Source organism: Salmo trutta, chromosome 31, assembly GCF_901001165.1.
Source record: "Salmo trutta chromosome 31, fSalTru1.1, whole genome shotgun sequence".
Classification (NCBI taxonomy): Eukaryota; Metazoa; Chordata; class Actinopteri; order Salmoniformes; family Salmonidae; genus Salmo; species Salmo trutta.
The window spans coordinates 15,961,164-15,988,144 of record NC_042987.1 but is presented as its reverse complement, the minus strand read 5'-3'; the positions used below and the strand labels follow the sequence as shown (position 1 = coordinate 15,988,144).

Below are 26,981 nucleotides of genomic sequence, written 5' to 3'. Positions count from 1 at the left end.
ATGTCTGGGTTAACTCTGGAGGTGATGTTGAACAGAGTGCTGAGACAGGGAGCTCTGCTGGAAGGCCTGGCCCAGGGAGGGGAGATAGACGGGGTGCAGAACAGAGTAAATCTGCCCTGGCTGGCAGGCAGGAGCTGGCTAATTCACCTGGAGGAGAGTCTGTGTACATTCATGAAGTGATAAAAGTCCCATTACTCCTGAAAGCATGTAGCTATTCACTCACATGCTCGTACAGCACACAGACAGCATACTGAAATGAAACACATGGATTCACATACTGTAGAGTCATTTACACACTTCAAAAGAGGACACAAACACACACACGTACACACACAAATGGAATGCATGCACATATACACACATGCGTGCTTCAGACAAAACACACAAACACACACACACACTCAGACACACACACACACACACGCATTAACACAAATCACACATGCTGTAAACATTTACCCAACACAGACACAAAGGCAAACACACACCAGACCAGATGCGGCAGGCACATTGTTCTGAGCTCAGGCCCCAAGCACGGCTCCAGATCCAGAACAGGTCTGGTAACCCGTGGCCTGGAACTAAATAGAATTCAACTCAGCTGTCAGTTTGGATTTGGCTCTGCTGAGTGCACCGCCATCCATAAGAGCCTGGCTGTCCTCGACACGCAGTCTGCCTCCACACACCCCCTCACATTATACACACACACAAACAGGTGCGCACACACACACACATGCACATAAATACACACGCTGTAAAAAAAAAATGTATGAGTTGTTTCAAGTAATTGTTATTAAGTAACTGGTTCTACAGTACTGATTTAGTTTACTTAACTTAAGTGTAACCCGAACTAAAAATTTTTGGGGCAAAACAGAAAACGTAGGCAGAAATTCATCAAAAATGATGTGTTTGCTAAACTTGTCTCATTCAACTATAAAATATTATTTAAAGGCTGTGCAACTGGTTAAACACCCACAAACAGTGCTTTTTATATGCAAATGTACATATTTAAAACACGCTGACATACGGTACATGATGATTACATTGTGCATTTTCATTTATACAGTAATTGTTATTCAACAATTTGATGATTTGAACTCACAACCTCTTGGTTCATGGCATTCTGATCTTTTTGCTACGCCTGCTTCAATTATCAGTTACTCTGACTAGTCTCTCAATCATTGATTTTATTTATTTATTTCAGCAATTTTAGGTTTGTCTGTATAGTTGTCTAATGTTGGTGGTGCATATTACTCTGTTTTAATGTTAATTCTTAATCACTGTGATAAATATACGTTTTTCTTGAGTGTACTTTTAACGGAGCTGAGATTTACTTTGAAGCACAAAGTAGCAGTACAGGTGAAATCAGTCATTGACACAGACATGGTACCATAGCAGGAAGATTGGAATGCCATGAACCAAATCCCAGGTGAGGACATCTTGAATATGAATTACTGTATAAATGAACATGCACATTGTAACCATGTATGTCAATGAGCATCAAATATGTAAGTCAAAAACATTGTATATTAAAAGCACTGTGTGGGTAACTAGTTCCACAGCCTTTTTTTGGTATGATGCCCAAATAATAATTTATAGTTGAATGAACATATGAGACAGTTTGAGTAAACATCATTTAAGTTGACTTAATTTTTGCCTATGTTTTCTCAAGTTGGAGCTAAATTTGGCACAACCATTTTTTTGTTTGTTCAGGTAACACTTGAACTGAAAAGTTGAGTAAACAGAAAAAAATGCTGTGGAACCAGTTACTTAATAAAAATGTGTTTTAAAAAAAATATACAGTACACACTAGCATGCACGCACGCCACAAGTCGCGCACATACACACCGCATATGGACCACCTGGGATATCTGTTTATGGAAGCCTGCAAGGGCCCTAGAACTAGTAACAGCTTCCCACCAGAATGGGCTTTAGGTGAGGCGGATAAACCTGTAGCCGTATTACTTCAACAGTATTTAACATGAGATCCTCTCTAAGCTTTACATGAATGTGGTTCTCAATATAAACGGCCACACCTCCACCTTTGGCATTTCTGTATTTTCTGTAGATCTTATAACCATGAATTGCTACAACTGTATCATCAAATGTATTATCTAAGTGAGCATCAGAGATTCTTAGAATATGAATGTCATCTGTTACTAGCAATAATTGATTTCATTAACCTTGTTTCTTAAGACACATATGTTAGCGTGGGCTATTTTTAGCACTTTTCTGTGATGCTTGATTTCTTTCTTTGCTTTACTGGGAATCTTAGCAGAGGTAGACATGCTTATGTTATTTATGTTAGTGCAGGGTGACCTGCACACAGTGGACTTCCCACTAGTGCACACCGCCTAAGTGCTAACAGTATAACTCTGGTTCATAGGCACATGGTTACTGTATACAATAGCTGTTGGATCAGCAGAGGCATTCAGGGCAGTAAAAGGGACATAAATTAGGTAACTAGGTAAATTATGTGTCTTCCAACACCCCTTGGATAATGTACATTTGATGAAGCATTATGACAACTCAGCGACACAATGTTAGGGATTAAATGCGCTGGGATTGGGCCAAAATACAATCACACACAAAAAGACAAAGACACAAATGCAAAATAGTGGTCATAGAATCAAAGGTTTCTAATCTAAGCTTTCTGGCAGTGTTTCTTAGTGACACTTTCGTCAACCAAGTTCAAAGGACAAATTACTTACCAACGACAACACCTACTATTACTGTATAGCAACCAAACAAAAACCTACACTAATTATAATCATCATAATCATTATGATTCACCATGAGTTTAACACCTCTAAAATGACAACTGCCTGTCCTCTAATTGACTCATATTTGTGTGAGTGTAAAAAACTATGTTCTCCAGTGAACCTGTCTATAGCGTCAGGAGGGTTTCGTGCCAAGCCCATGTGTTCCAGGCACTAACCTAAAGGGAGTTCCTCCTTCTGTTTGCACGCAGGTCTCCTTTGTTGTTGACACACTCACTTTTCTTTTTCTCCCTTCTCCTTTTCTCTTATTCGAAAATAACCCAAACAGGTTCCGTAGATGTCGTAACAGTGATATTATCTAAGGGGGATCCTGTCACAGTGCTGTGCTGTGTTTTCTCTCCCTCTTCGTCTGCACAGAAGAAAGAGGCCTTGAGCAGAAAGGCTTTTACAGGCCAAACAAGTCGAGCACTGCTGAGGCAGGCTAAGCCTCCCTAACACCTTCAAAATACTTTTTTTAACAGCTCACAGTAAATAGTCATTTTCTCAGGTGAATACATACAAGGTGTCGAGGTCAGGACCTTTGTTTTCATAGACTTTCGTTTTCATAAACGGAGTGCCAGTTAAAGTTGAGAAGAAGGTGTGGGCATGTCTAAAGGAATTCTGACTCACGGTACCAGTCAAAAGTTAGGACACACCTACTCCTTCCAGGGTTTTTCTTTATATTTACTATTTTCTACATTGTAGAATAATAGTGAAGACATCAAAACTATGAAATAACACTTATGGAATCACGTAGTAACCAAAAAAGTGTTAAACAAATCAAAATATATGTTATATTTCAGATTCTTCAAAGTAGCCACCGTTTGCGTTGAAGAACGCTTTGCACACTCTTGGCATTCTCTCAACCAGCTTCATGAGGTAGTCGCCTGGAATACATTTCCCTTAACAGGCATGCCTTGTTAAAAGTTAATTTGTGGAATTTCTTTACTTCTTAATGCGTTTGAGCCAATCAGTTGTGTTGTGACAAGGCAGGCGTGGTATACAGAACATAGCCCTATTTGTCAAAAGACCAAGTCCATATTATGGCAAGAACAGCTCAAATAAGCAAAGAGAAACAACAGTCCATCATTACTTTAAGACATGAGCCAGTTTCATCATAGAGCTTGATGCACTTGTAGAAACTTTAAAAGTTCTTGACATTTTCCGTATTGACTGACCTTCATGTCTTAAAGTAATGATGAACTGTCATTTCTCTTTGCTTATTTGAGCTGTTCTTGCCATAATATGGACTTGGTATTTTACCAAATAGGCCTATATTCTGTATACCACCCCTACCTTGTCATAACACAACTGATTGGCTCAAATGCATTAAGAAGTAAAGAAATTCCACAAATTAACTTTTAAGAAGGCACACCTGTTAATTTAAATGCATTCCAGGTGACTACCTCATGACGCTGGTTGGGAGAATGCCAAGAGTGTGCAAAGCTGTCATCAAGATCAAAGGATGGCTACTTTCCACCTCTGGCCTGCTGGCCCCCCTACCTCTGCGGAAGCACAGTTCCCGCTCAGGCCAGTCAAAACTGTTCGCTGCTCTGGCACCCCAATGGTGGAACAAGCTCCCTCCCGACGCCAGGACAGCCGAGTCAATCACCACCTTCCGTAGACACCTGAAACCCCACCTCTTTAAGGAATACCTGGGATAGGATATGGTATCCTTCTAACCCCCCCCTCCAAAAAAAAAAGATATAGATGTACTATTGTAAAGTGATTGTTCCACTGGATATCATAAGGTGAATGCACCAAGTTGTAAGTCACTCTGGATAAGAGCGTCTGCTAAATGACGTAAATGTAAATGTAAATGTACTTTGAAGCATCTCAAATATAAAATATATTTTGATTTGTTTAACACTTTTTTGGTTGCTACATGATTCCATATGTGTTATTTCATAGTTTGGATGTTTTCACTATTGTTCTACAATGTAGAAAATTGTACAAATAAAGAAAAACCCTTCAATGTGTAGGTGTGTCCAAACTTTTGACTGGTACTGTACATGTAAGTATGCAAAATCAGATCAGAAGACAACACTTTTCATATACAAGCAATCTTTCAGATGCCATACAGTGATATGTTTTGTGCACAGAGCATCAGACCATAGCCTCACATCATTGTCAACTTCTCAGATAATGGATTGTTAAAACACTTGGTCACCATAGTCAGTCAGTGATGACAAATTGCCAGTGTTCATGACATCAAACATAGCCAAAATGTATACTAACACAACTACAAAGCAAATGTAGTTCAGGGCAACTGTCAAGAGTGGAGGTTAAAAGCCTGACATTCCACGGCTGCCTTCCAGACAAAGGATACAATGTAATATTAGTCTGCTTACGCAAACAAAGGTGAGGAGGTGTATTTGATTGTGCAACGATTGAAGGTGTGTGCATGTGTGTGTGTTTGTCATGAAAATGTATTGGATTCTTTGAATTGGCAACACTGCAAAGCATGCAGGTACACTCTTCCGTGACTGACAGTTGACATAATCACTACCTTCAAGTCTGGCAGAGCTCACAGTTCTTTATAGTGAATAAAATGCAAATGTACAAACAACAAAATCTATTCACGAGTTGGGGTCAAATATGCCAGCTAATCCTACTTTGTCTAATAAAGTGAAACTATGGATGACTGAAAACTACCTTGTTATGTTTCAAACCTGCCATGTCAATGTATACAGATATAATAAACCATCTGCAGTCATCTCCCAGCGGAGAAAGGCAAAGAATCCTTACATTCTAACCTGGCATCATTTAGTGCTCGAGATCTGCAGGCTTGTTCCTGTCATGTAGTGAAGGCGCACTCTGAAGCAACACAGATTACCTGGCTGCATGCACTTATTTCCGTAAAATTTCAATTAAACGCAGTCTCAAATAGCTGGCTGTCCCAACCTCCTAAGGATTGGACCCTTTCTTTTCAATTTCTGTCTAAAATGACATACCCAAATCTAACTGCCTGTAGCTCAGGACCTGAAGCAAGGATATGCATATTCTTAATACCATTTGAAAGGAAACACTTTGAAGTTTGTGGAAATGTGAAATTAATGTAGGAGAATAACACATTAGATCTGGTAAAAGATAATACAAACAAAAAACATGCGTTTTCTATTTTTAATTTTTTTCATCATCTTTGAAATGCAAGAGAAAGGCCATACTATCAGATAGGAGTGTAGGTGTAATTTAGATTTTGGATGATGGTAGCAGCGTGTGTGCAACGTTTCAGACTGATCCAGTGAAGCATTACATTACAGCACTATATTTTGTATCAAGTCTGCCAGGAGTTTGTCCAAAAGTGCCAAAATGGTCAATTGATTCATTTTCAAGTACATAACTATAGAGAAAATCCAAAAATGCTATGGTGATAAAAAAAATGTACGTTTACACACATCCAGGAATGTCATACATGATGGATAATTATCTTCCCCACAGAAAAAACACTAACCTTCACACATCTAGATGGCCGGACAGAGGTGTGGAGCCAGAGACAGCAGGAGTTCAAACTGTAGAACCCAGTTCCTACATGTTAATATAAAAATTGATTTTATCAAACAAAACTATGCTACATTTTATCTCTGGGACCCTCAGGATGACAAATCAGAGCAAGATTACTGAATGTAAGTACATTATTTACCTTCAGAGGTGAATGTATCAAACCAGTTGCCGTGATAAAAGTGTTTTGTTGTTGTGCACTCTCCTCAAACAATGATATTTTTTCACTGTAAAAGCTTCTGTAAATTGGACACTGCAGTTAGATTAACAAGAATTTAAGCTTTCTGCCCATATAAGACATGTCTATGTCCTGGAAAGTTGGCTGTTACCTACGACGTCATTCTAGTCACATTAGTGCACATTAACAACAACCATCCCGGTTTAGGGACACCAAACCCATTGCCGGGCAACAGCACACATTTCAGCAAATAAACACCTGTTTCAAATCAAAGCCAGGTCTAAACGAATTACTTAAGAGGTTATCATGAATTACCATGAATTGTTTACGAGATTTAATGTTTGATTTGTTACATTAAATAATTCCGTAAATAATCTGTTTTTATCCCAGGAAGAAACTGCTAGCCATTGGTTGCTAACAGCTGAGAACTGCAAGCTAACTGGCATGGAAATGCACAAAAGCTGTGTGCATTAAGGAAAAAGACGCCTGCCTCAAATAGAAGCCTGTCTCTAATAAGCACCTGTTGTGTTCAGTAACTTGGGCAAATAATTGAACTTTTACGGTAGTTATTTTGAAGAGAGTAAAAATACATTGAATACGTTGATCAAATCCATGCATTGTCAATTACAAAACTTCCCAAAATTAGAAGTTAGATCTATTAGACCTCGGTAGTAGTTTAATTTCTGTCTTTCAATGTATTTCTCTGGAAGCCAAGCAGAACATGATGTGTGCTAAAGATGGCATTGTAGCCAGACAAACACATGAGAAGATAATTGTCAACTTGATCAGAAACACTATGCTCACAACCTGTATATCATAAATGGTGTCGCTGGGGTATTTTGTTTGAATTTTGGAATAAATTGCACAATAGGCTATAAGGTTTTTATCAGGTGCGCATCCATCCATTTATAACTTTCGTAAATCATGACAGAACACACATATAACTTGATGCACTCGAGAAATGTATACTGCAAATGTTCAGCTCCCCCTTTTTTTCCACTGCCACTCCCTCCTCTGATTGGAGTAAAACTTTAAAATGCAATCCACTTCAATCAGTGTAGATGAAGGGGAGAAGACTTCCCTTCCCTGTAGCTCAGTTGGTAGAGCATGGTGTTTGCAACGCCAGGGTTGTGGGTTCGATTCCCACGGGGGGCCAGCACAGAAAAAATGTATGAAATGTATGCATTCACTACTGTAAGTCGCTCTGGATAAGAGCGTCTGCTAAATGACTAAAATGTAAAAAATGTAAATGTAAGACAGGTTAAATAAGTATTTGTAAGCCTTGAGACAATTGAGACATTGATTGTGTATGTGTGCCATTCAGAGGGTGAATAGGCAAGACAAAATATTTCAGTGCCTTTGAATGGGGTATGGGAGTAGGTGCCAATTGACTTTTAACAAGGCACCTGTTAATTAAAATGCATTACAGGTGACTACCTCCATGAAGCTTGATGAGAAAATGCCAAGAGTGTGCAAAGCTGTCATCAAGGCAAAGGGTTGCTACTTTAAAGAATCTCAAATATAAAATATACTGCTCAAAAAAATAAAGGGAACACTTAAACAACACATCCTAAATCTGAATGAATAAATAATCTTATTAAATACTTTTTTCTTTACATAGTGCTGACAACAAAATCACACAAAAATAATCAATGGAAATCCAATTTATCAACCCATGGAGGTCTGGATTTGGAGTCACATTCAAAATTAAAGTGGAAAACCACACTACAGGCTGATCCAACTTTGATGTAATGTCCTTAAAACAAGTCAAAATGAGGCTCAGTAGTTTGTGTGGCCTCCACGTGCCTGTATGACCTCCCTACAACGCCTGGGCATGCTCCTGATGAGGTGGCGGATGGTCTCCTGAGGGATCTCCTCACAGACCTGGACTAAAGCATCTGCCAACTCCTGGACAGTCTGTGGTGCAACGTGTCGTTGGTGGATGGAGCGAGACATGATGTCCCAGATGTGCTCAATTGGATTCAGGTCTGGGGAACGGGCGGGCCAGTCCATAGCATCAATGCCTTCCTCTTGCAGGAACTGCTGACACACTCCAGCCACATGAGGTCTAGCATTGTCTTGCATTAGGAGGAACCCAGGGCCAACCGCACCAGCATATGGTCTCACAAGGGGTCTGAGGATCTCATCTCGGTACCTAATGGCAGTCAGGCTACCTCTGGCGAGCACATGGAGGGCTGTGCGGCCCCCCAAAGAAATGCCACCCCACACCATGACTGACCCACCAACAAACCGGTCATGCTGGAGGATGTTGCAGGCAGCAGAACGTTCTCCACGGCATCTCCAGACTGTCACATCTGTCACGTGCTCAGTGTGAACCTGCTTTCATCTGTGAAGAGCACAGAGCGCCAGTGGCGAATTTGCCAATCTTGGTGTTCTCTGGCAAATGCCAAACGTCCTGCACGGTGTTGGGCTGTAAGCACAACCCCCACCTGTGGACGTCGGGCCCTCATACCACCCTCATGGAGTCTGCTTCTGACCGTTTGAGCAGACACATGCACATTTGTGGCCTGCTGGAGGTCATTTTGCAGGGCTCTGGCAGTGCTCCTCCTGCTCCTCCTTGCACAAAGGCGGAGGTAGCGGTCCTGCTGCTGGGTTGTTGCCCTCCTACGGCCTCCTCCACGTCTCCTGATGTACTGGCCTGTCTCCTGGTAGCGCCTCCATGCTCTGGACACTACGCTGACAGACACAGCAAACCTTCTTGCCACAGCTCGCATTGATGTGCCATCCTGGATGAGCTGCACTACCTGAGCCACTTGTGTGGGTTGTAGACTCCGTCTCATGCTACCACTAGAGTGAAAGCACCGCCAGCATTCAAAAGTGACCAAAACATCAGCCAGGAAGCATAGGAACTGAGAAGTGGTCTGTGGTCACCACCTGCAGAACCACTCCTTTATTGGGGGTGTCTTGCTAATTGCCTATAATTTCCACCTGTTGTCTATTCCATTTGCACAACAGCATGTGACATTTATTGTCAATCAGTGTTGCTTCCTAAGTGGACAGTTTGATTTCACAGAAGTGTGATTGACTTGGAGTTACATTGTGTTGTTTAAGTGTTCCCTTTATTTTTTGAGCAGTGTATATTTTGATTTGGTTAACACCTTTTGGTTGCTACATGATTCCATATGTGTTATTTCATAGTTTTGATGTCTTCACTATTATTCTACAATGTAGAAAATAGTAAAAATAAAGAAAAATCCTTGAATGAGCAGGTGTGTCCAAACTTTTGACTGGTGCTGTATGTACAGTTGAAGTCGGAAGTTTACATACACTTAGGTTGGAGTCATTAAGACTTGTTTTTCAACCAGTCCACAAATGTCTTGTTAACAAACTATAGTTTTGGCAATTCGGTTTGGACATCTACTTCATGCAAGTCCTCAAATGGCAGCTTCGTTAAATAGTACCCGCAAAACACCAGTCTCAACGCTAACAGTGAAGAGGCGACTCCGGGATGCTGGCCTTCTAGGCAGAGTTCCTCTGTCCAGTGTGTGTTCTTTTGCCCATCTTAATCTTTTATTTTTATTGGCAAGTCTGAGATATGGCTTTTTCTTTGCAACTCTGCCTAGAAGGCCAGCATCCTGGAGTCGCCGCTTCACTGTTAACGTTGAGACTGGTGTTTTGCTGGTACTATTTAATGAAGCTGCCATTTGAGGACTTGTGATGCGTCTGTTTCTCAAACTAGACACACTAATGTACTTGTCCTCTTGCTCAGTTGGGCACTGGGGCCTCCCACTCCTCTGTCTATTCTGGTTAGAGCCAGTTTGCTCTGTTCTGTGAAGGGAGTAGTACACAGTGTTGTACCAGATTAAGCATTTCACTATGCTTGTGCATAAAACTTGACACTTGAAGCCAGTGTAGTGTGCAGAGGAGCAGTGTGACATGGGAGAATTTGGGATGGTTGAACACCAGGTGGGCTGCAGCATTCTGGATTAGTTGCAGGGGATTGATGGCACAAGCAGGGAGCCCAGCCAACAGAGAGTTGCAGGTGTTTAGACTGGAGATGACAAGAGCCTGGATTAGGACCTGCGCCACTTTCTGTGTGAGGTAGGGTCGTACTTTATAGATGTTGTAGAGCATGAACCTGCAGCAACGAGTTACTGCTTTGTCATTTGCAGAGAATAACAGGGGGAAAAGATTTGGCATGGGTCCTCAGATCCTCAAAAGGTTTTACAGCTGCATCATCACTGCCTGGTATGGAAACTGCTCGGCCTCCGACCGCTAGGCGCTACAGAAGGTAGTGCGTACAGCCCAGTACATCACTGGGGCCAAGCTTCCTCAGAGGAAGACCCTAAAAATTGTCAAAGACTACAGCCACCCTAGTCGTAAACTGTTCTCTCTGCTACCGCACGGCAAGCGGTACCGGAGCGCCATGTCTAGGTCCAAGAGGCTTCTAAACAGCTTCTACCCCCAAGCCATAAGACTCCTGAACATCTAATGAAATGGATACCCAGACTATTTGCATTGCCACCCCCCCCCCCCTCCTACGCTGCTGCTACTCTCTGTTATCAGTCACTTTAATAACTCAACCTACATGTACATATTACCTCAATTACCTCGACACCGGTGCCCCCACACATTGACTCTGTACCAGTACCCCTGTATATAGCCTCGCTATTGTTATTTTACTGCTGCTCTTAATTATTTGTTACTTTTATCTCTTACTTTTTTTGGTATTTTCTTAGAACTGCATTGTTGGTTAAGGGCTTCTAAGTTATCATTTCACTGTAAGGTCTACACCTGCAGTATTCGGCGCATGTGACAAATAACATTTCATTTGATTAGACATTTTGTTGTCCAGAGTCACACCAAGATTCTTTACACTCTGGGAGGGGGACACTGTGGAGTTGCAAACCGTGATGGAGAGGTCTAGAAGCAGGCAGGCCTTCCCCTGGGAGGAAGAGGAGCTCTGTCTTGTGAATGTTAGGCTCGAGGTGGTGGGCCAATGGCTGAGATATCTGCCAGGTACACAGAGATGCATGTCACCACCTGGGTGTCAGAAGGGGGGAAGGAGAAAAGTAGTTGAGTCTGTATAGCAATGATAGGAGAGACCACGTGAGGATATGACAGAGCCGAGTGACTTGGTGTATAAAGAAAAAAAGAGAGGGCCTAGAACCCTCTTCAGTAGTGAGAGCATGTGGTGCAGATTCAGATCCTCTCCAAATCACCTGGTAGGAGTGTCCTGCCAGAAAGGATGGGCCGCGGCTTCGCCAAGCGCACCCACTGTCCAGAGCACCCACCAATGGGAGTGGCCATTCGTATTATCTTTGAATTGTATTGTTTTAAAAAAGAAAAAAAAATATTGTGAAAAAAAATAGTTTGCAGAGCCTGAGACGCCTAGCAGTGAAACGATGGTGAGGAGGATCTTATGGTTCACAGTGTTGAATGCAGTGGATAGATCTAGGAGGATGAGATCAGAGGATGGAGAGTCAGCTTTGGCAGAGCGGAGCTCCTCCGTGACACAGTGGAGAGCGGTTTTAATTGAGTAGTCAGGGATGATTTTATGAGGGAAGTGAGGATTGGGATAAGGTCTCCAGAGATGGTCTGGAGACAGGAGGAGGGGATGGGGTCGAGCGGGCCAGTTGTCAGGCGGCTGGACCTCACTAGTCACAGGACTTCATCTGGAGAGAAAGGGGGAAAAGGTCAAGGCGTCATGGCCATGTTTTGGGTTAGAGGGTGCTGCGAAATCCAAGCCTGATGGGGCCCCGGTGTTATACATCGGGTTAGGGCCGTGTAGGGCCTGTTTTTAATCAACAACTACGAAACGAGTAGGGCTCGGGTATCACTAACATTTTGAAGCTGAGATTTGTTTGCACTCTGCTGCGCAGTACAATCACATCTGACTAAAATCATATCATGGTGATAGAAGTGCTAATACCTCCTCAAATATGACAGGAGAGATTAAAAAAAAAATCCTTGAGTTTAGAGTGACCAAAAGTAGCGAACAGATAACTGCTCTCTCATGTCTCTTCGTTCGTTGAGCAGAGCGAGATACTTTTGAGGAGATGGGAAACTCCATTGGAATCGTATTAACACCCTCTGTGTACGTTGATCATGCTACGTCAATAGGACACAGGGTGCATTCTGGGCGATTCTGGGACAAGGAGAGCTCTCCTTCAAGGAGTGAATAGTAGTCAATTGGGCACTCGCTCAAAAACACAACATTAGCATGAATTTCGTCAACAAGAAGTACAACATTACAAATCTTTTCCGAGATGTGCGATAATTAACTTGCTATCTGTAATATTGTACAGCCGGAACAGTGACATACTTTCAAGGAAAATAGGCACGTTTCTCAAAATACCCTGACTTTGAGAAGGGATTGTTTGACGATTAGTTTAGCAACCGCGTAAAGCAGCATGACAACGTAAATGTGATTGGTCGACAGTCTGCTGGGGGGCTATTATACGTTCCTCCATCCTTGCTCAATGGGAATCCTTCTTCCTCTAATGGCTATGTAAGGCGTAGGGTAGTACTGTGAGAGTGGGACCAGTGGACTCAATAGGCTAAGTGAATGGTGAGCGGATATCATCAACCTTCTTTTCAGCACTGCATCTGTTCCTATAGGTCCTCATATTAAGCAAAATCATCTGTCAGTATAGACACTAGTGCCATTTTACATTTGCTTCCATTGCCTGTCATTTTTAATATAATTGGCATTGCATGAGTTATCACCATTTGATAAAGAAATAAGACTAAATTGCTCAGCTTAAATGAGAGGGCTATCCACAGGTCAACTCCAATCTCAACACTGTTCTCTGCAACTGTCGAACATGCAAACAAACAACAACCCACCTGTCACGCCCTGACCTGAGAGAGCCGTTTTTCTCTGTTTGGTTAGGTCAGGGTGTGACATGGGGTGGGCATTCTATGTCATTATATTTCTTTGTTTTGGCCGAGTATGGTTTCCAATCAGAGGCAGCTGTCTATCGTTGTCTCTGATTGGGAATCATACTTAGGCAGCTATTCCCCACCTGTGTTTTTGGGTAATTATTCTTTCTGTGAGAGTTTTGTGTGCGCCTCAGTTGCGTCACGTTCATTTCTGTTTATCCTGGTTATTGTTTTGTTTGGTTTCACGTAAAATAAAGGATGTGGAAATACCGGCACGCTGCGCCTTGGCTGATTTATGACAGGGAGTTTGAGGACAGTGAACGTGACACCACCAACGTTCCTAGAAAAGTTCCCCCTGTTTAAATATTGACACTGTCCCACCAGAGAATATACCTCCAGAGGTTAACCACACTGAAATAAAAACTAAAAGGCTTCATGGATACAAATTCAATTGTACAAAAGGGCAAGGGAAAATCCAATCAAAACCTTGATACGTTATCTTATGGCCCACTCAGTGGCAACCCATCATTCAAGGCAGAGCCCCATCTGTTTTGAGCCCCACTCTTTTAGGTAAATAAATAATAATAAAACAATTGGGGGGGGGCTTGCCAGTTTTGCTTGTCATTTTGGCATTAATACGTGTCACATATCAGTTTGCAAACAATGTAAAATAAATGCCATTGAGTTAATAAATCTCATACAAACATGGTGTATTTTTTACTTTCTTGGGTAAGGCAGCTCCAAAATGCAGGTGTTTCAGCCTAGCTCAGTGCTTTCTGTGGTGGTGGGGCTAACCAGAAGAAAATACAGAGCGTTGAGCCTGATTGGCTCAGTTTTCTGTCATTCATGGGACAGTATGTCATCCCCAATTCTAAGGTTAGAGCTCGAAAATGTTTGCCCCTTGGGTTCTGCCATAGAGTTATATTAGAAGTGCCCATCTGTAACGCCCTGACCATAGAGAGCCCTTGGTTCTCTATGGTGTTGTAGGTCAGGGCGTGACAAGGGGGTGTTGTATCTTTTCTTTTCTATGTTGGTGCTCTTGGTATGGTTCCCAATTAGAGGCAGCTGATGTTCGTTGTCTCTAATTGGGGATCATACTTAAGTTCTCCATTGTTCCCACCTGGGTTGTGGGATATTGTTTGTGTTAGTGTTTTGTTGCACTACGGCTTTCACGGTTGTAGTAGTTTGTTTATTGTTTTGTTTAAGTTTCACAGTAATAAAAGATGTGGAACTCAAATCACGTTGCGCCTTGGTCCGACCTTTTCTACGAGCGTGACAGAATATCCCACCACAAATGGACCAAGTAGCCTGCATTGGAGGAAAAAGTGAGTTGGTCCTGGGAGGAGATCCTGGGAGGACACGAGACCCTTCCTTGGCGGGAGTCACCAAGAAGCATAGGGGGACAGCGACGACGCCGGGGAACGCGGCCACAGAAACCCAAATATTTTTTTTGGGGGGGGGGGCACATGGGGCGGACGGCTGAGCAGCAGAGAGTGCCAGAGCCCGAATGGAAGTCTCTGGAGGAGTTCAATGAGGGATACCGGAGAGAGGTTTTGGCTAGGAGTATGCTGCAGCGCAGGCGTTTGGAAGAGCGTGATACCAGTCCGGTGCCATCTGCGCCGGCTCCATGCACCAGGCCTCCAGTGAGCCTTCTCAGCCCGATACGTCCTGTGCCGGTTCCTCGCACTCGCCCTGAAGAGCGGGTCACCAGTCCCCTGCCACAGAAACCCCAAGATTATTTTTTGGGGGGGGCACATGGAGCTGGCGGCTGAGCAGAGGGAAGAGCCAGAGACCGTCAGGGAGGTGATGGAGAAGTTGGGGGAGAGACAGAGAGGAGAGAGATGTTGGTCAAGTGTGTTTTGCTCAACATTCGACCTGAAGAGCCTGTCAGCAATCTGGTGAAGTCTATGCCGGTTTCACGCATCTGGCCCCAGTGCGCCTCCCCAGTCTGGTACATCATGTGCCAGCTCCCCGCACATGCCCTGAAGTGCGTGTGTTTAAAGTGGCTAGTGATACATTACATCAAGATGGCAAGATGCAGTAGATGGTATAGAGTACAGTATATACATATATGAGTAATGTAGGGTATAGAAACATTATATAAAGTGGCATTGTTTAAAGTGGCTAGTGATATATTTAATTACATCAAGATGGCAAATTGCAGTAAATGGTATAGAGTACAGTATATACATTTGAGATGAGTAATGTAGGGTAAGTAAACATTATATAATTTAAAGTGGCTAGTGATAAATTGTTTACATACATTTTTCCATTATAAAGTGGCTGGAGTTGAGTCAGAATGTTGGCAGCAGCAACTCAATGTTAGTGATGGCTGTTTAACAGTCTGATGGCCTTGAAATAGAAGCTGTTTTTCAGTCTCTCGGTCCCCGCTTTGATGCACCTGTACTGACCTCGCCTTGGTGGTTGTTGTCCTTGATGATCTTTTTGGCCTTCCTGTGACATCGGGTGGTGTAGGTGTCCTGGAGGGCAAGTAGTTTTCCCCTGGTGATGCGTTGTGCAGACCTCACTACCCTCTGGAGAGCCTTACGGTTATGGGCGGAGCAGTTGCCGTATCAGGCGGTGATACAGCCCGACAGGATGCTCTCGATTGTGCATCTGTAAAGGTTTGAGTGTTTTTGGTGACAAGCTGAATTTCTTCAGCCTCCTGAGGTTGAAGAGGCGCTGCTGTGCCTTCTTCACCACGCTGTCTGTGTGGGTGGACCATTTCAGTTTGTCTGTGATGTGTACGCCGAGGAACTTAAAACTTTCCACCCTCTCCACTACTGTCCCGTTGATGTGGATAGGGGGTGCTCCCTCTGCTGTTTCCTGAAGTCCCCGATCATCTCCTTTGTTTTGTTGACATTGAGTGTGAGGTTATTATACTGACACCACACTCCGACGGCCCTCACCTCCTCTCTGTAGGCCATCTCGTCATTGTTGGTAATCAAGCCTACCCCTGTAGTGTCATCTGCAAACTTGATGATTGAGTTGGAGGCGTGCATGGCCACGCAGTCGTGGGTGAACAGGGAGTACAGGAGAGGGCTGAGAACGCACCCTTGTGGGGACCCAGTGTTGAGGATCAGCGGGGTGGAGATGTTGTTACCTACCCTCACCACCTGGGGGCGGCCCGTCAGGAAGTCCAGGACCCAGTTGCACAGGGCGGGGTCGAGACCCAGGGTCTCGAAGTTAATGATGAGTTTGGAGGGTACTATGGTGTTAAATGCTGAGCTGTAATCGATGAACAGCATTCTTACATAGGTATTCCTCTTGTCCAGATGGGTTAGGGAAGTGTGTAGTGTGATGGCGATTGCGTCGTCTGTGGACCTATTGGGTCGGTAAGCAAATTGGAGTGGGTCTAGGGTGTCAGGTAGGGTGGAGGTGATATGGTCCTTGACTAGTCTCTCAAAGCACTTCATGATGATGGAAGTGAGTGCTACAGGGCGGTAGTCATTTAGCTCAGTTACCTTAGCTTTCTTGGGAACAGGAACAATGGTGGCCCTCTTGAAGCATGTGGGGACAGCAGACTGGGATAAGGATTGATTGAATATGTCTGTAAACACACCAGCCAGCTGGTCTGCGCATGCTCTGAGGACGCGGCCGGGAATGCCGTCTGGGCCTGGAGCCTTGCGAGGGCTAACATGTTTAAATGTTTTGCTCACATTGGCTACAGTGAAGGAGAACCCACAGGTTTTGGTAGCGGGCCGTGTCAGTGGCACTGTATTGTCCTCAAAGCGAGCAAAAAAGTTGTTCAGTCTGTCTGGGAGCAAGGCATCGTGGTTTCTGGTTGGGGAATGTTTTAATAGACGCTGTGGGTACGATATCGCCGATGCACTTGTTAATAAACTCGCACACCGAATCAGCGTATTCGTCAATGTTGTTGTTTGCCGCAATGCGGAACATATCCCAGTCCACGTGATCAAAGCAATCTTGAAGCGTGGAATCCGATTGGTCGGACCAGCGTTGAACAGACCTGAGGGCGGGAGCTTCCTGTTTTAGTTTCTGTCTATAGGCTGGGAGCAACAAAATGGAGTCGTGGTCAGCTTTTCCGAAGGGAGGGCGGGGGAGGGCCTTATATGCATTGCGGAAGTTAGAATAACAGCGGTCTTAGGTTTTGCTAGCCCTGTTAGCACAATCAATATGCTGATAGAATTTGGGGAGCCTTGTTTTCAGATTAGCCTTGTTAAAATCCCCGGCTCAATAAATGCAGCCTCAGGATATGTGGTTTCCAGTTTACATAGAGTCCAATGAAGTTCTTTCAGGGCCGTCGATGTGTCTGCTTGGGGGTGAATATACACGACTGTGATTATGATCGAAGAGAATTTTCTTGGTAGATAATGCGGTCGGCATTTGATTGTGAGGAATTCTAAGTCAGGTGAACAAAAGGACTTGAGTTCCTGTATGTTGTTATGATCACACCACGTCTCGTTAATCATAAGGCATACACCCCCGCCCTTCTTCTTACCAGAGAGATGCTTGTTTCTGTTGGCACAATGCGTGAATAAACCAGGTGGCTGTACCGACTCAGATAGTGTGTCTCGAGTGAGCCATGTTTCCGTGAAACAAAGAACGTTACAGTCTCGGATGTCTCTCTGGAGTGCTACCCTTGCTCGGATTTTGGAACTCAAATCACGCTGCGCCTTGGTCCGACCTTTTCTACGAGCGTGACACCATCCAAGAAGGCTCATCATTGGCCACAGATATGTCACGCCCTGGCCATAGAGAGGGTATATTCTCTATTTTGGTTAGGCCAGGGTGGGCATTCTATATCTTTTTTTCTATGCTTTGTATTTCTTTGTTTTGACCTGGTATGGTTCTCAATCAGGGACAGCTGTACATTGTTGTCGCTGATTTCGAGCCATACTTAGGCAGCTGGTTTTCCTTTGGGGTTTTGTGGGTAGTTGTTTTCTGTCTTGTGTGTTCACCTGGCAGAACTGTTGGCTTTCGTTTTCTTGTTTTATTTAAAGTGTCATTAAAGTTAATATGAGCACTTACCATGCTGCAACTTGGTCCCCTCTGTCAGACGATCGTTACAGAACTACCCACCACAACTGGATCAAGCAGCGTGCTCGGGAGGAGATGGACACTTGGTCTCATCAGGAGTGGATTGGGAAGAGAGACTGGACTTGGGGCCAAGTGATTGACAGATATCGGAGTCTACCCGGGAAGAACGAGAGGCACACGGGTTTGGCTGGACCAGGGGTGAGGCCTGAGTCAACTACCCGTGCTTTTTGCGGTAAGCAGGTGCCTGCCTCTCACACTCTCTCTCCAGGTGCGCCTGCCCAGCCCAGTACGTCCTGTGCCTGCTCCCAGAGCCAGGCCTCCTGCAAGTCTCCCCAGCCTGGTGAGTCCTGTGCCTGCTCCCAGAGCCAGGCCTCCTGCATTTCTCCCCAGCCTGGTGAGTCCTGTGCCTGCTCCCAGAGCCAGGCCTCCTGCATTTCTCCCCAGCCTGGTGTGTCCTGTGCCTGCTCCCAGAGCCAGGCCTCCTGCATGTCTCCCCAGCCTGGTGAATCCTGTGCCTGCGCCCAGAGCCAGGCCTACTGCAAGTCCCTGCAAGTCAGAACTGTTGGCTTTCGTTTTCTTGTTTTATTTAAAGTGTCATTAAAGTTAATATGAGCACTTACCACGCTGCATCTTGGTCCCCTCTGTCAGATGATCGTTACAAGATAGAATGACATCAAATCACATTATATTTACAGTAGCTTTCATTGTAAACATCATACTTTCAAAATGTTAACTAGCAAGCTAGCAGTCATCACCATGAATCAAGTCGACAATCAAATCCTTTTCAATCCTTGTCATATGAAGAGAAATTAGAGATAAAACAATTCAGTGCTCATCGGCCATTGGACATAAACATTACACAACAAGTGAGTTCAAGACAACTGGGTACTCGGGAAAAACGAGCTACGACTGGGAAAATACGTTTTGAACGGTCATTCAACTCAGAATTGTAAATCCGGCATCTTTCTCTTTGATGACAAAATTTGCCCACGAAGGACTGCCCCACTTTCCTGTTCAAGCACATCACAACATGAGTCCAAAAATGTCTTATGCTGCTTCATAAATGATATAGCATGCCAGAGAGATATGTATACTGTAGCTAAAGTAATACTAAGTGTATGTTGTGTAGTAAGCTGTTAGTAACCCATGTGCTTCACCCTAATAATTTGGTCTATTTTCACCAACGCGGTATTGTAAATACATCGTTCGTGGCCGGTGTTTGCTTGTTTGCAACTTTTTTTGTACAGCTTTGACAGTGCTACTGATGGTAGTGGTGGCGCTTGGTTTGCACGTGCAAATTCAGCACACACAACATTCTATAACAGAATAGTGTTATTTGATTAAAAGCTTATTTAAGAATTGTGTCAAATTAAAAGCTTATTTAACGCGTCAAATAGTGTTATATGACGTGTATCTTTTTTGACATGCAAAAAGACCCAGACGGCATTCAATGTTTAGAGAAATGTAATCATCGAATATTGTCAGATCTTTCATTGTCTATATATGTAAGAACGGCCCATGTTCTCAATTCTGTACATTTCAAAACTGCTAAACAAATAGTTACATTGACTACGTCCGTCGTCTCTCACTCAATAATGTCTTAATCGAAATTACGGATTGCCTCTTATCCGCTTGTCGTCCGCTTATGCCATAGTTTGTACATCTCAATTGTCAGTGCCACATTTGTTTAAGCAAGTCAGCCATATCAGCTATGTTTTTTTAAAAGGCAGTAAATGAAGCTGAATGAACTGTAGCAGTGGTAAGGTGTTGGGACTGCTGTTGGGACTCTGCTATTGGGACTGCTTTATGTAGGCCCTAACAGTTTGTGGGCACCGTTTGTCACCGTTATAGTGCAATTAATGTATGGTTTAGTGTTGTGTTGTTGCTTTGCTGGCATGCATCCTACATTTTTTTTCTTTGCCCCACAAAGATTTACAAGTTAAAATCGCCACTGGGCCCACTACACTTTGCAGTGATAGACAGATTAACATCAATCCAATTATCATAGAGTGCAGATTGAAAAGCCTAACTGCCTTATCCTTCCAACTGTCTGCTAATTGTCTGCAGCTATTGTGCAATAAATTCTCTAGTACTCTAACCTTTAAACCTTCAACTTCAAAATTTCATAACTCTTCAAATTCACAAAAAAAAAAATTGCATCTCTACCACAATTCTATGTGACCGTAAATAGCAGGCAAAGCCGGAGAAGGAGCAGGTCCTTGCCTGTTTACGTCTTTGTGTTGCTTCTATTTTGGTGATGTGGTCTCCTCTCCACCTCACCTTAAGGCTATGGGTACATAGCCTGCCAAACAGATGGCAACAAAAACATATAAAGACTGTCAATTAAAATAAGGAGGGAGTAAGGTTATCCAGAGGTGACGTTGAACCCAGAGGTGACGTTGAACCCATTTTGCCGTGTTTTATGCTGTGTTATTACGCTATCTCAGTTAACCAAATATGATAACAATATCAATGTGGGCCCCATACCATGACATTTTAGCAATTTTTGATTCTCCCTGACTGTCTAGTTTTATTTTGTACGTTTGCAACTATGATCTTATTTTTATTTATTTTTGTATTGCATACTTTATATTTGGTTTTAGTCATTAAAGTTTACTCTGAAAATGTTTCCCCTTATCTAAAAAATGTTTTTTTAAAGTATTAACTTAAAAAATCTAGTCCTTTTTTGGAGAGGCAAAAATGATTTAGAAATGAATATAGGGGAAACAATGTTGTGTACGTACAGTATCTCAAGAAATGGAGGTTGTAACAATATCTGACAGATGACTGCCTATGAGTTTTTAATCAACAACTTGAAAGAATGATCCCATATAGGGCCTTCAGAATGTGTTCATACCTCTAGACTTCTTCCACATTTTGTTGTGTTACAGCCTGAATTTAAAATGGATTAAATATATTTCTTTTCTCACGCATCTACACATGTTTTTAGAAGTATTTGCAATTGTATTGAAAATGAAATACAGAAATATCTACTTTACATAGGTATTCACACCTCTGAATCAATAATTTGTAGAAGCACCTTTGGCAGCGATTACAGCTGTGAGTATTTCTGGGTAAGTTTCTAAGAGCTATCCACACCTGGATTGTGCAACATTTGCCGATTATATTCTTCATGCTCTGTCAAATGTTTTGTTGAACATTGCTAGACAACTATTTGCCATAGATTTTCAAGTAGATTTAAATGAAAAATGTTACTCAACCACTCAGGAACATTCACTGTTTTCTTGGTAAGCAACTCCACTGTAGATTTGGCTTTGTGTTTTAGGCTATTGTCCTAGTGAAAGGTGAATTCATCTCCCAGTGTCTGGTAGAAAGCAGAGTGAATCAGGTTTTCTTATAAGATTTTGCCTGTGCTTAGCTCCATTCCGTACATGTTTTATCCTGAAAAACTCCCCAGTCCTTAACAATTACAAGCATACCCATAACATGATGCAGCCACCACTGTGCTTGAAAATATGGAGAGTGGTACTCAGTAATGTGTTGTATTGGATTTACCCCAAACATTCTATACCTCGAGGACTGCTGACATCTCCAGGAGTGAAAAGTAGTTTTGCTTAATCGACTTAAATTCTACCTGTCTTCCCAGTAGCCTACTTGGTGTGTGAACTGCTGACTGCGCATAACTTGCAGATGATTGTTGACACAGATGATTGTTGCTGGATCCCAGGAATGAGGATACTTAATAAATAGAAATACATCAACCAAGATCAAGGGCAGGGCAATTTGTAACTTGTTTTGGTAATCAGTGGCTGTATTGGAGGGGGGGGGAGTTCTCCTGTCTTAAACAATCAGCAATTAGTGTTAGTACTTCAGTCTACCCTGGTTTCTCAGCCGCAGCTGTAAGCAGCAGTTGTGTCAGTGCGGGGTCATCGGCAAAATTAAGAACAATAGTGAAACAAAGACGGGTTTGCCGAGTTGTTCTTCAGAGTTATTTGAGGTAGGAAAGAGAGGAACGTTCCATACCACTCCCTCACTTGAGTATCATACCTAGTTATTTTCTGATTATCAAATGTAGCTCTTTTGCAGCTTTGTCAACTATGTGACCGGCAGCCTTAACTTTTGGGCCCTTACTGAGACATGCTCACCCCAGAGAACACTGCTACTCCAGCTGCTCTCTCTTCATCTGACTATGTTTTCTCTCATAGTCCGAGAGCATCTGGTCGTCGCGGTGGTGGCACAGGGCTACTCATTTCTCCTAACTGAAGATTTTCTTGTTTCTCCCTCTCACCTGTCCATCTGCTCATTTGAATTCCATGCTGTCACTGTCACTTGTTCACTCAAGCTTAACATTGTTGTCATCTATGGCCCACCATGTGCCCTTGAAGAGTCCCTCAATGAGCTTAACATCTTGATAAGCTAATTTCAGAGTAGGTGACTTCAACCTCCTTCAACCTCCTGACATCTGTCTCCAACTCTTTTTCCCCTTCTTTCCTCTTTTGACCTCATCCTTTCCGAATCCCCTCCAACTCACAAGGCAGGCAATACAGATGGTAGTGCGTACGGCCCAGTACATCACTGGGGCTAAGCTTCCTGCCATGCATGACCTCTATACCAGGCGGTGTCAGAGGAAGGCCCTAAAAATTGTCGAAGGCTCCAGCGCCAAGTCTTGGTCCAAAAGGCTTCTAAACATCTTCTACCCCCAAGCCATAAGACTCCTGAACATCTAATCAAATGGCTACCCAGACTATTTGCATTGCCCCCAGCCTTTGACGCTGCTGCTACTCTCTGTTATTATCTATGCATAGTCACTTTAATAACTATGCCTACATGTACATATTGCCTCAATTACCTCGACTAACCGACTAACTCTGTACCCACTGTATGTAGCCTCGCTATAGTTTTTTTTACTACTGCTCTTTAATTATTTGTTACTTTTATTTCTTCTTTTTTTTAGGTATTTTTCTTAAAACTGCATTGTTGGTTAAGGGCTTGTAAGTAAGCATTTCACTGTAAGGTCTACACCTGTTGTATTTGGCACGTGACAAATACAATTTGATTTGATATGCTTGACCTCATCTTTACTAGAGGCTGTTCGCCCACTAATATCACTGCATCCCCCCTCTAGGTCTCTGATCACTACTTTGTTCCCTTTTCTGGCTCAATTTCCTCCAACCACAGCCACCAGCCCCTACCCAGATGGTCATGCGCCGTCACAATCTTCACTCTCTCTGTCCCTCCCATTACTCTCTCCTCTTCTATCCTATCATCTCTCCCTTCTGCTAAATCCTTCTCCCTCCTATCTCCTGATTCTGCCTCTTCGACCCTACTCTCCTCCCTCTCTGCATCATATGACTCACACTGATCCCTTACCTTCTCTCCTGCTCTGTGGCTGAGTGACTCATTGAGAAAATGGAGGAAAACTAAACTTCTGGAGGACCTATCATCCTTTCACTCCCTCCTCTCTACCTTCTCTGTCTCTGTATCTGCTGCTAAAGCCACTAGCACTCTAAATTTCAAGCCTATACCTCTAACCCTAGGAAACTCTTTTCCACCTTCTCCTCCCTCCTTAATCCTCCACCCCCTCCCTTCTCCCTCTCTGTGGATGACTTTGTCAACCAGAAGGTTGGTCCCCCTCACACAGAACTACCCTACGCCTTGACCTCTTTCTTCCCCCCTCTTTCCAGATGTAATTATGTGACTAGTGAGATCTGGCTGCCCGACAACCTACCCGCTCAACCCCATCCCCTCCTCCCTTCTCTAGACCATCCCTGGAGACCTTCTCCCATTCCTCACTTCCCTCATCAACTCCTCCCTGACCCCATTGACTTCAAAATGGCCCAACCCGCTCAACTCCTCAAGAAACCAACACTCGACTCATCTGACATCAATAACTAGACCTGTGTCCCTTCTTTCTTTTCTTTCCAAAACACTTGAGCGTGATGTCTCTGATCAACTTGCCAGTTATCTCTCTCAGAACAATCTTCTTGACTGCTCTTTTCTGTCTCACGGAGGGTCTCCAAAGCTGACTCTCTTTCCTCTGTTCTGATCCTCCTAGATCTATCCGCTGTCTTTGACACCGTGAACCATCATATCCTCCTCTCTACCCTCTCACGGCTGGGCCTCTCAGGCTCTGCACACTCTTGGATTGCATCCTACCTGGCAGGCCACTCCTCCCAAGTGATGTGGAGGGGATCTGTGTCTGCACCACATACTCTCACTACTGGTGTCCCCCGGAGCTTGGTTCTAGGCCCTCTCCTCTTCTCTCACTCAGCTCCGTCATATCCTCACATGGTCTCTCCTATCATTGCTATGCAGATGACACTCAACTACTTTTCTCCTTCCCCCTTCTGACACCCAGGTTCGACTCACAGTTCTGCATGCCTGGCAGATATCTCAGCTTGGATGTTGGCCCTCCACCTCAAGCTCAACCTTGACAAGACGGAGCTGTTCTCTTCTCGGGAAAGGCTTGTCTGCTCAAAGACCTCTCCATCATGTTTGAAAACTCCAAAAACCTTGGCGTGACCCTGGACAACACCCTGTCGTTCTCTGTAAACATTAAAGCAGTGACTCGCTCCTGCAGGTTCATACTCTACAACATCCATAGAGTATGACCTTACCTCATACATGAAGCGACACATGTCCTAATCCTGGCACTTGTCTTCTCCCATCTGAACTACTGCAACTCTCTGTAGGCTGGTCTCCCAGCTTGTACCATCAAACCCCTGCAACTTATCAGAACGCTGTAGCCCGCCTGGTTTTCAACCTTTCCAAGTTCACTCATGTGACCCCGCTCCTCTGCACACTCCACTGGCTTCCAGTCGAAGCTTGCTTCCACTACAAGACCATGGTGTTTTGCCTACGGAGCAGCAAGAGGGACTGTACCTCCCCACCTTTGGGCTATGCTGAAACCCTACAACCCAACCTGAGCACTCCATTCTGCCACCTCTGTCCTGGCACCCGAATGGTGGAACCAGAATCCTCCAAAAGCTAGGACAGCAGTCCCTGCTAATCTTCCGAAAGCACCTGAAACCCTTCTTCTTCTAAGAGTATTTTAAATAATTCCGTTCCTCACCTAGATTCCCCCCCCCCCCTGTATTCAGGACAAAAAGTGAATTGCTTTGCCACATTTTTTTGCAGCATTACTTTCGTGTCTTGTTGCAAACAGGATGCATGTTTTTGAATATTTTTATTCTGTACAGGCTTCCTTCTTTTCACTTTGTCAATTAGGTTAGTATTGTGGAGGAACTATAATGTTGTTGATCCACCCTCAGTTTTCTCCTATCACAGCCATTCAACACTAACTGTTTTAAAGTCACCATTGGCTTCATGGTGAAAATCCTGAGCAGTTTCCTTCCTCTGTCAACTGATTTAGGAAGGACCCCTGTATCTTTGTAGTGACTGGGTATATTGATACACCGTCTAAAGTGTAATAATTTCACCATGCTCAAAGGGATATTCAATGTCTGTATTTTTATTTTTACCCATCTACCAATAGGTGCCCTTCTTTGTGAGGCATTGGAAAACCTCCCTGGTCTTTGTGGTTTAATCTGTGTTTGTAATTCACTGCTCAACTGAGGGACCGTACAGATAATTGTATGTGTGGGGTACAGAGATGAGGAAGTCATTAAATCATGTTAAGTACTATTATTGCACACAGAGTTCATGCAACTTATAATGTGACTTGTTAAGCACATTTTTACTCCTGAACTTATTTAGGCTTGCCATAACAAAGTGGTTGAATACTTACTGACTCAAGACATTTCACCTTTTCATTTTTAATTAATTTGTAGAAATTTCTAAACACATAATTCAATTTTGCCATTATGGGGTATTGTTTGTAGGCCATTGACAAATAAAATCTAAGTTTATCAATTTTAAATTCAGGCTGTAACACAACAAAATGTGGAAAAGGTCAAGGGCTGTGAATACTTTCTCAAGGCGCTGTAAATGCCTACTGTTCTTCCGTCTGTATAAGTTCAGGTGTGAACATTGAAAATGTTTCCGAATAACTTAATTCATTATTCTCAGCGATTGCTCTCGATGAGTCTTTATGACTGCAGAGAATATACTGTAACTGTGCTTTTCTCTGTTATACTGTGGCACAGAAAGTTACAGTTTATGGGGTACAATGTAGTTCATATGATAAAGTTCTAACTTTGATGTTTGTCTTTGCATTGTATAACTACGTTGGTTTCTCCGGAGGGATTTATTAATTCAAAAGTCTCGTCCAATTGCACAATGGACGTTCGTCATTGAGAATCTTACGTAAGAAGAGGTAATTGGCAGGTTGTGAGTGGGGAAAGATCTGGCAACTGTATAGAGATACTGGCAGCCATTGAAATGCAATGCTAATTTATCATGCTGTCTTTTGGCATTTTGTATACAGAAAAATGATGGACATCTATGAAGACAGTAAGAATATATCAGATATAACTACTGAGTTAGTGCGAAACATGTATTTGTTTAGTTGTGAGGGGTCTATTGTTTCTTGTGTAACCATAAATGGGTCTGGGACTTGATATCACGGCTATTATCCCTAACATTCTACAAATCCCTGACTGTGCTTCAAATGATGTGGCCATAACGACTGACAAGAGACAATTATGTAACCACTAAACCTGTGTGGCTGTTATTGATGTATTATCACTTTTCTCCTTGCAGTAACTGGGTCACTGAGTTGGATGACTCTCAGCTGAGCTGTGATTGAGGTGTGAGGGTCTATAAAAAGTAGCATGTGA

At 43.3% G+C, this 26,981-nt stretch overlaps 1 pseudogene; it reads left to right on the top strand.

Moving 5' to 3' along the window:
- On the top strand, window positions 1–25,084 carry LOC115169180 (uncharacterized; annotated as a pseudogene).
- Window positions 25,085–26,981: the final 1,897 nt, after the last annotated feature.